Source organism: Lithobates pipiens, unplaced genomic scaffold (assembly GCF_037356315.1).
Source record: "Lithobates pipiens isolate NorthernLeopardFrog02 unplaced genomic scaffold, aLitPip1_a1.2 Scaffold_18, whole genome shotgun sequence".
Taxonomy (NCBI): Eukaryota; Metazoa; Chordata; class Amphibia; order Anura; family Ranidae; genus Lithobates; species Lithobates pipiens.
In genome coordinates this window covers 552,924,013-552,935,086 of record NW_027507758.1, presented here as the reverse complement: position 1 = coordinate 552,935,086, position 11,074 = coordinate 552,924,013, and the positions used below count along the sequence as shown (strand labels likewise).

At 40.6% G+C, this 11,074-nt stretch overlaps 1 protein-coding gene across 2 annotated transcripts in view; it reads left to right on the top strand.

Moving 5' to 3' along the window:
* The first annotated feature begins 402 nt into the window (after window positions 1-402).
* OPN5 (opsin 5) overlaps window positions 403-11,074 on the top strand; it is a 189,471-nt gene continuing 178,799 nt past the window's right edge. The window contains exon 1 of one of the 2 annotated variants that reach the window (XM_077488900.1): window positions 403-715. The gene's annotated coding sequence lies outside the window, so the exon portion shown is untranslated. The remainder of the gene's footprint in view (window positions 716-11,074) is intronic. The other variant, XM_077488899.1, reaches the window with a different exon arrangement.

Here is an 11,074-nt window from a genome sequence, read left to right as displayed (position 1 = left end):
CCCCCCTTGCTCCAATCTGGGATGCTGCTGTGTGAATAGTGTGTATCTTCTATGAAGAACAGGTAGCAGTGGTCAGTGTCAGCGTATAACAGCCCCCCTTGCTCCAATCTAGGCTGCTGCTGTGTGGATAGTGTGTATCTTCTATGAAGAACAGGTAGCCGGGGTCATTGTCAGCGTATGACAGCCCCCCTTGCTCTAATCTGGGCTGCTGCTGTGTGAATAGTTTGTATCTTCTATGAAGAACAGGTAGCAGGGGTCATTGTCAGCGTATGACAGCCCCCCCCTTGCTCCAATCTAGGCTGCTGCTGTGTGAATAGTGTGTGTGTTCCCCTCCCAGCCTTACATCCGCCTAGTGATTGGCCCACACAGTGCTGGATACCCAGCAAACAATTACAAGTCCTCTTCCCTTAGGAGTCATTCTCCAGCACAGCACTGGAGTGCTCACATCTGTCTGGACGGAGTACTATATAAAGAGACAGTGCAGCTTGCTTGGACAAAGAAACCACAGAACTCTTCCAGCTCCAGAGAACTGATTATCACTCCATCACATCTACAAGTTGCAGCAACAGACAGCACTGTGGAGCACTTGTGCTCCTCTTTACATGGGTGCAGGAGAACTGACAGTCCAATTGCTTCTTCTCTGATTAACAGACCAAGTGGAATGACGAGGAAGAATTCACTTATGTGGGCCATGTAAAGCTGACACATCTTACAGGTAGAGACCTTTTATTTTTAAGCCTAAGTCATCCTGACTTTTCAGTTTAGAGTGGATGCTGAGAGGTAAATCACTCCCAGATGTTTTTTATCTCTTGGGGATTGTAGCAGTGAGATCTCTGCTTCCGAATCCTGACCTCTGCACTCCTACGTAAGCCAATACAGGCTCCCTTATAGATGTTTAAAATGTATTTGATGTTATTGTGATGCAGCAGGAGAAAAGAGACTCTGCCTTTCCTAAGCGAAAGAGCAGAGGCAGGTTCTAAACTACACTGCTGCTGATTGTGAATTGCTGATGGAGAGGGTTAGAATATAACAGCCATTCTCAGCCAAGGTTCTTCCAGAGGTTGATATGGGTTCCTTGATTTGGGTTCCAACCATTTGATGCCTGCACAGCTTCCGGGTCTATGCCACTTGGCAGAGCCAGCTGCAGGACACCAGCGATCTCTTTAGCTGTCTGTGAGACATTCTGTCCACAACTGTAAAGGAGGAATTCTTCCCACTGGTCACCAATGTAAAGGGACATTCTTCCCACTGGTCACCAGTGTAGGGGACATTCTTCACAAAGGCCATCAATGTAGGGGACATTCTTTCCACTGTCAACCAATGTAAAGGGGCATTCTTCCCACTGGTCACCAATGTAGGGGACATTCTTCCCAATGGTCACCAATATAAGGCACATTCTTCACATAGGCTGCCAATATGACGGGCATTTTTCCTTCTGGTCACCAATGTAAAGGGCATTCTGCCCACTGGCCTCCAATGAAAGGAGCATTTTTCCCACTGGCCACCTATGTAAAGAGACATCCTTCCCACTGGCTGCCAATGTAAGGGGCATTCTTCACACTGGCTAGCAATATATGACATTTTTGTCACTGACCACCAATGAACTGTTTTTTACAAGGATACCCCAAGACTTTCAAGTGTTCTACCACTGTAAAGGTGCCAGTCTTCCTACCCTAATATAAGGGGTCTGTTTCTCATTGACCACCAATGAATTGGTTTTAGAAAGGGTTTTTCAAGACCTGAAAATTATTTCAAGGGTTCCCCTGGGGTAAAAAAAAAAGGCTGAAAAGGGCTGGAATAAAATGTGGAGGCTAATGTGTGTCCCTTTAATAGCTAAGTGACTGTTAAGGATCGTAATGACTAGGGTTACTAGTTTTGTTACAAAAACATTTCATCGTAAAAGAAGCAAACACAAAACAGTTACTCCCGCCATAGACGTGCAGTTGAGACCTGTGTATCTATATATAGACAGGATAATGACCCCTTGGGGAGGAGAGATATTTCTTGGCAGGAGGTAATCAGGAAACTCTGATGGGGACATCTCACTTCTGGGGTCCCCAAGAGATACAAAGCCTGGGGAGGCTCATTCCACCCACATCAAGAAGTTCTAGGAAACAGACTTTATTATTATTCAGTATACTGAAGTGTTTTAATTTTTCGTTGACATTTCAGTGTTTCGAAGATTTGTTCCCAGAAATATGGACCAAATGTTCCATGAAATCTCTATTTATGTATGTCATATATCCATTTCTATGTCATACCTGAACATAGCTTGGGCTTTATAGGTAAATTGTATCTATTGCTTTTGTCATAAACATGTTGAAGAGATAAGCTTGATTTAATTTTTTTTTTTATAAGTATACAAGTATGTGTGATGGGGCCCCATAGCAGAAACATTAAGTCCCCCTCTGCCCACCCGGAATGCCTCTAGTGATATGAAATAACTGCCTGTTCTAAAAGCGATCGCTGCCTGTAAAGTTTACTGCAGAGATTTTGACCACATAAACAGTTAAAGAGGTGCCATGGATATTTTATTAAAAAAAATGTGTTTATGTATAGTAAGTATTCCCATTATTGGCCCATCATAGGCTCTAATTCTTGCTTTGCTTTGGCTACATAATGGTTGTGGCTGATATCTCAACAGAAAGAGTAAATGCACTGAGCCTCTGTGGGTTCCCTCTACTGGCTAATGTAAACAATAACCAAATCTGGTTAAGCTTAAATAAAAAAATTCATAGAAGGAAGAAAAAGGATGGGGTGGGAGTAAAATATCATGCATTACTTTTACCTATAGGTGAACCTATAGTAAGGCATTTCAATAGATGCGATCAATACCTCCTAAACGTGCATCTTTTAGCAGATTTTTTGCATTTGATGTAGCCGGTGAAGTCAACGGCGCATGCGCTCTGAAGGAACGGCATACCGCTCCGTTCCTTCAGAGAACTGTGCTTTGAAAAAAAAGGGTTTTTCTTGATTAGGACCATGCAAAGACACATTACAATCTGGGAGTTGTATTATAAACATCACAGATTTTTTTTATATATACTATTTTTAAACCAACACGTTTCTTGGAACAAAGCCCACTTTTTCAAGGATGCTTTTGCAATCCAAGTGATAGGGATAACCTTATGAGAGCCAGCCTAAACAAATATGAAAGTTACATCAAGATAAGTTTTAACCACTTGCTTACTGGGCATTTAAACCCCCCTCCTGCCCAAACTAATTTTCAGCTTTCAGTGCTCGTATTCTTTGAATGACAATTGCACGGTCATGCTATATTGTACCCAAATAAAATTTTTGTCATAATTCTCACACAAATAGAGCTTTCTTTTGGTGGTATTTAATCACTGCTGTTTTATTTTTTTATTTTTTAGCTAAATAAAACAAAAAAGGACAGAAAATTTGGAAAAAAAACAACAACATGTTTCATAGTTTGTTATAACATTTTGAAAACAGATAACTTTTCTCCTTCGCTGATGTGCGCTGATGAGGCTGCACTGATGGGCACTGATAAAGCAGTACTAATGAGCTTTGATAGGTGGCACTAATAAGCACTGATGAGTTGGCACTGAAGGGCACTGATGATCACTGGTAGGTGACACAGATAGGCAGCACTGATTGTGGCACTGATTATGAGACACTGATGGGCATTGATTGGTAGCACTGGTGGGCATTGATGGGTGGCACTGGTCGGTACTGATAGGTAGCAATGGTAGGTGGCAAGGTGGGCACAGAAAATGCAACCACAGCTCTCTGTGTGAGGGACCAATATCCCTCAGACAGAAGCCGGTGATCGGCTTATTTTTCCCCTCACGCAGACAGAGCATGCCCGAGAGGACATTCATGCATGGCCTTCCGGCAATTAAGGCCCTACGCCGTAGCTGTCTTTCAGCTATAGCACGAGTGGGAAGTATTTAAAGAGTATCTTTGTTTTGCCCATGCAGGTACACTTTAATACAGAACTCCAAACACGCATAAAAATATGTTTTATTTTCTCCACCACCGCTCAGATTAGATGTCTAAAATGAAAGTAAAACTATGTGTGTGTGTATGAGATGCACAAGGCTATGGAACCCCTTGTGTCACAGTGTTGGTTAGCCCAGTGCTGTCATGTAGCATGAATGACTTAAAAGTACCAGGTATATATCCTTTGGCTCCTGGCACTCAACATAGGGGTAGAAGAATGAAGGAAAGGTAAAACTATGTTGTTTGGAAAATGGGGATTAAAGCAAAAATTAGTTGTTTGCCCTGAATCAACTAAATAAGGTTTTAAAATTACAAAAATAAAAATTTGCACTGTGCATTCGCTATATTTCCTATATTATGTATTAAGGAACAGAGTTTAAAATGAAAAAAAAATAAAAAATCTACATTCTCTTCCAGAAATATGTCATCAGTGAATATATAGCTCTACATTCTTCTCCAAGCTACTTGATGTGATTGTAGCCCTATTAGTGCAATTGTGACAGAGAAAATTGAGTACTGTCCGTGATACTATTTTTATTTGCACTGACATACAATTTTTCAGGACTTTCGGGGTATGTCCCCTTCTTCAAGATCCAAGCAGTACTGATTTACAAATTTTTAAGCAGAATGTTAAAAAACAAAAACAAAAAACAAACAAACACATCTCTGAGGGAAAGGAGCGAGAGAGAAAAAAAAAAGAGAGAGAAAACCAAACACATACAAATCAATGGTAATAAAGATAGCAGCAGAGTTAGCGAGGTAAGACAGAGGGAGAGCTATAATGGAGGGGGGGATGCTGGTCACAGGGGGGGTCGTAAAACTGTAGTATAATGGGTAAGGAAACCAATATCTAAATTCAGGCCATTATTTTTTGTGTCAAAAAGAATTATCATTCTTAGTTCAAACGTTTTCCTTTCCTGGATAGTTCTGAAATTCCAGGAAAGGAAAACGTTTGAACTAAGAATGATAATTCTTTTTGAACAGGATTAGGACAGAAGTCATTTGACCACTAAACACTACAAATTAGCCAGGCTGGCTACTACCCAGCTTAACTAAATTTACCTGTAGCCCTATTCTAGGACGAGGGTGCTACATTTGCAATGCATAATGGCACAACCAACCCCAAAAGACAATGTGCACAGTTAACAGCATGTGGAAAAATCCATCCATAGCTCCCAACTGTCCCTGATTTCGAGGGACTGTCCCAGATTTGGGACAGTCCCTCTGTCCTTCAATCCTCCTCATTTATCCCTTATTTTGGGCTGATCCATATAGTTGTATATAAAATGCACTTTTTATATTTAAAAAAGTGTTTCACAGTGCTAAACCTTTAATCCAATTTCTAAATTGCTACATTTGTAAATGTCAATAGACAATAAAAAGAAATAAATAGTGGTAAAAAAGGCACTTGTGGGTTGTTTGTATATTTCTCCTCTAAGGGGGTGTGGCAGGGGGTGTGTCCTATGCCTACATAGTTTTTCTAATAGGTGTCCCTCGTTCCCATCTCAGAAAGTTGGGAGGTATGATAGTACCTGCTATTCAGTTACCTCTTTCGTCACACATCTGCTCCATGGAAAATCGCAAAAGAAGAGAGCAGCAGGTGGACTATTGTTTATCGTTTAGTTACTTAAAGGACCTATCACCAGAGTGGCCATAACTACCAATAATTACCAGTCTCAGGTTTAGAAGCAGTGTCTTTTATGTCACCTGAGATCTCACAGGATTTCTTTTATCTTCGTTATTGTAAGATCTATATTTTTGGGATCTTTTCAATTTGTTACATTTGTTAGATTTATGCATGAATACAAGGATGGTGAAGTTAAATGCCAAAATAAAATGCGTATATATAGGCTATATGGTGGCTTACCCAGTTTAGACATTATACAGGGGCTTATTTACTAAAACTGGAGAGTGCAAAATCTGGTGCAGCTGTGCATGGCAGCCAATCAGCTTCTGACTTCAGCTTGCTTAATTAAGCTTTGACAATAAAACCAGGAATCTAATTGGCTTCTATGAACAGCTTGCACTCTCTCGTTTTAGTAACTCAACCTCACAATGTCCCTGGAAATAATATTAGCGTGTCATCGGCTGAGCTGACTCACGTGCTGCGAGCGAATATTACTTCAGTTTGACCTCTCTTGTTTTAGTAGCCAAAATCATTCTGCTCCATAAACAGGTCCTCACTAATTACCCATCCCTGCGCTCTTTCATGAACTGAGACGTGTTGTGTAATTGTGGACAGGCAGCCCTCTTGTGTAACACGGATACAGAGAGAGTTCCTGTCCACTTTAATCTCCAGAGATGGTTCTGAGCTGAATATCAATGCGCTTATTACATATGTCATGGCCATAGTGTGTCCTGCTCTAGGCTCAGCTCCCTGGAGATATACATTAATTGATTGACGGAGTATTTTAATTAACCTGTCAGCAGAATAAACTAGTATGGGAGGGTTGTGAGAGGCACCTCACAGTTCTAGAATATAACATTGCTTCATTCTTTGGCCACCCCTGGAGCCCCAAAGCCAAAGCATGTGCCTTTTAAATAAATGGTAATTCAAAGCTCTGGCATGGCTCCTGAATTTCATAATGCAATGTGGTTTGCACTCAGAATGTCATTGGGGTGCCTATATTACCTGAGGGGTTGTTAGACTCGTGAAAGACTATAACCATGAGAAGTAGCTATTTGGCCCCTGTGCCATCTCTTCTTTCTTTGCCTTCTTTGATTTTGCTGTATTGCCTCTCTTATGCCCCATACACACGAGCAGATTTTCCAAATTCCGCTTAAGCTTGGCTTGCATACACGCGGTCACACAAAAGTTCTCCGAACTTTCGACCGTCTAGAACACGGTGACGTACAACACTACAACGAGCCAAGAAAATTAAGTTCAATGCTTCCGAGCATGCGCCAAATTGTTTCCGAGCATGCGTAGGAATTGGTACAGACGATCGGAATTTCTGATCGGAACTTTTTCCGACCGAAAAAATTGAGAACCTGCTCTCAGTCTTTTGCTGGCGGGAATTCTGAAAACTCTGGTTATGCAAAAATTTTTAAACATTTATTATATTGCAGCTTACCAATTCTTAGATGTGATGGCTGTATTAGTATCCCTTTTTAGACTTTATCTCTTCTGTTTTCATCTGGTAAACAAGCCAGTCTGTTGTTCTTAACAGCACAAGCTCTGCAGCAGAATGAGTCAGTTTAAATGAATGACGTTTTTTGCCTGGGGTGGGGGGATACGTGTGTATTTGCATGTATATGCACATACATGTGTACAATATTAACTGATCTGTATGCAATGCTAGGTTACATACCTGTGTATAGGCCCATTAAAAACAATAGGTTGCATTTAGATCAGTTTAACCAGTTCAGCCCCGGAAGATTTTACCCCCTTCCTGACCAGAGCACTTTTTGCGTTTCGGCACTTTGTCTCTTTAGCTGACAATTGCGACATTGCACCCAAGCAAAATTGTCTTTTTTCCCCACAAATGTAGCTCTCTTTTGGTGGTATTTGATCACCCCCCCCCCCCCTGCAGTTTTTATTTTTTGCGCTATAAACAAAAAAAGCGACAATTTTGAAAAAAAAAGCAATATTTTTTACTTTTTGCTATAATAAATATCCCCCCCCCAAAAAAAATATATATATATAAAAAACAAATTTCTTTCTCAGTTTAGGCCGATTTTTGGTAAAAACAAACAACAACAAAAAAAAAAATCGCAATAAGTGTATATTGATTGGTTTGTGCAAAATTTATAGCGTTTACAAAATAGGGGATAGATTTATGGCATTTTTATTATAATTTTTTTTTATTAGTAATGGCGGCGATCTGTGATTTTTAGCGCCACTGAGACATTATGGCAGACACATTGGAAACTTTTGACACTATTTTGGGACCATTGTCATTTATACAGCAATCAGTGCTATAAAAATGCACTGATTACTGTGTAAAAGACACTGGCAGGGAAGGGGTTAAACACTAGGGGGTGATCAAGGGGTTAAGTGTGTCCTAGGGAGTGATTCAAACTGTGGGGGGGATGGGCTACCACTGACATGTTAGAGATCACTGCTCCCGATGACAGAGAGCAGTGGATCTCTGTCAAGTCACAAGGCAGAAAGGGGAAATGCCTTTACATAGACATCTACCTGTTCTACCACTCCACACCACAATCGCGGGCTGCCGGCAATCATGGAGTTCCTGAGACCCGCGGAATTTGCTTGCCTGTGCCATTCTGCCGACGTACATCTGTGTGCGACGGTCGGCAAGCAGTTAAAACATGCCCCAATGCCTAAAAATGTGGTGTTTTTGCCGCCCATGTGCAAGAGCCCCCCCACCTTATTTTTGTGCAGGAAGCACTGTTGCACTTTATGTATAGAAGAGTGCATTTGCAGTAGATGGATTTGTGTTGGGATAAAGTATAAGGTTTATGTATTATCCACAAGCACAAGCACTTTATAAGGATTAGGTTAAATGAGTGTATTATTAGAGCACTGTATATCATTTTAGGAGATGGTGTGGTACATTGTACAATAAGTAGATTTTTTGCAGCGCCGCACTTAGTCTGGTTAATATTGATAGTTGGTGTGTGAATCACAGAGGAGTGTTGGCTTGCTTATTCCCAGATAACAGTAAATCCCAACAGGGGTTCTAATCCTTCTGTATATTACTAGCTTGAGTTTCCTTTTGGGATACAGTTACATTTGTGAGTTCAGTTGCCTCTTTAATTAATTACACCAAAAAACTCAAATAATAATAATAATAGGTGGATGGACCCTTTATTAAATACATACTATTCAAGTGTTAATATGGCTATCAATGAATGGATTTTTAAGTAAATTTTTTTATAACGCACCATGTAGAGGACTATGATGAGTTGACCAATAGCAGCCAGTCAGGTAGACGTGTTCATTTTGTTACTATTTCCAGAAACAGAATGGGATGTGGCTGCTAATGGACGATTAGATTTAAGCAAGCAGATGCTATTGGTGTTTGCGGTATCATTTTTCTGCTAATCATACCTGTTGTTTTGTCTGTAAATGCACAAAAATGGGTATTTTGTGCATAAATATTGATGATTTGTGTATTTTTTAAATGATGGGTGTGAAGCATTGACGACTGAGCTGGAAAGGTATCCCTCCTTTCCAGTGTACAGCATGTTAACCCAGAATCTGTTTTTCAGAATTTAGCAACGTGTCTCACTATGCACAATTTACTTAACCACTCCCGACCGCCCTATAGCAAATTTACTGCTACAGGGTGACCGTTCTGTGCAGAATCACAATATATATGTTATGAATGCTGCTGCTAGACTAATACACTTCACTTATCGATCTGTGACTGCTGCCCCTCTCTGCCAATCCCTTCACTGGCTTCCCCTACCCCACCGTAAAAAAAAATTCTAAATGCTAACCACAATGCTAATATACAAGGCCATCTACAACATAGCCCCCAGCTACATCACCAACCTCATCTGCAGATATTGCCCAAATCATCCCATCCACTCCTCTCAGGACCCCCTGCTCTCTAGCTCCCTTGTTACCTCCTCCCATGCTCGTCTTCAGGACTTCTCCAGAGCCTCTCCCATCCTCTGGAATTCCCTGCCCCAGTATATCCGATCAGCCCCTACCCTGTCCACCTTTAGGAGATTCATGAAAGCTCACTTATTCAGGGAAGGCTATCCCACACCCACCTAACAACTGTCCCCGAGCCACCCCCATCAAATCATTCCCTGCAGCTATTACCTTTTGTACCACCACCCCCTCCCTTTAGAATGTAAGCTCTGCGAGCAGGGCCCTTCTGTATTGAACTGTACTGTAATTGTGCTGTCCCCCCTATACATTGTAAAGCGCTGCGTAAACTGTTGGCGCTATATAAATCGTGAATAATAATAACAATAAATTATATATATATATATATACACACACACACACACACACACACACACACATATATACATATATATATATATATATACATATATACATACATATATATATATATATATATATATATATATATATATATATATATATATATATATATATACACACACATATATACACATATATATATATATATATAATATATATACATATATACACACATATATACATATATACATATATATATATATATATACATATATATATATATATATATATATATATATATATATATATATACATATATACACACACACACACAATCTGAGTACACCCCTCACATTTTGCGAATATTTTATTATATCTTTTCATGAGACAACAATGAAGAAATGACACTTTGCTACAATGTAAAGTGGTGAGTGTACAGCTTGTATAACAGTGTAAATGTGCTGTCCCCTCAACCCCCCCCTCCTCCCCAGTGTCATGTGACTTGTTAGTGTTACAAGGTTTGGGGAGCGGATGTGTTAAATTTGGTGTTATCGTTCTCACTCTCTTATACTGGTCACTGGAAGTTCAACATGGCACCTCATGGCAAAGAACTCTCTGAGGATCTGAAAAAAAGAATTGTTGCTCTACATAAAGATGGCTTAGGCTATAAGAAAATTGCCAAGACCCTGAAACCAAGCTGCAGCACATGGCCAAGGCCATACGTCTCGCCATGGTCGACCAAAGAAGTTGAGTGCACGTGCTCAGCATCATATCCAGAGGTTGTCTTTGGGAAATAAATGTATAAGTGCTGCCAGCATTGCTGCAGAGGTTGAAGGGGTGGTGGATCAGCCTGTCAGTGCTCAGACCATACGCTGCACACTGAATCAAATTGGTCTGCATGGCTGTTGTCCCAGAAGGAAGCCTCATCTAAAGGATGATACACATGAAACCCCGCAAACAGTTTACTGAAGACAAGCAGCCTAAGGCATGGATTACTGGAACCATGTCCTGTGGTCTGATAAATTCAAGATAAACTTAATTGGTTCAGATGGTGTCAAGCATGTGTAACCAGGTGAGGAGTACAAAGACAAGTGTGCAGGGCAGGACTTAGCCCCTGTACACACGGTCGGAGATTCTGCCAACCAAATCCGTCGGATTTTGTCCATCGGATTTTGTCCGACAGATTGTGTCCGAAACTCTTACATACACACGGTCGGACTAAGTTGTCGAAAAATCCGATCT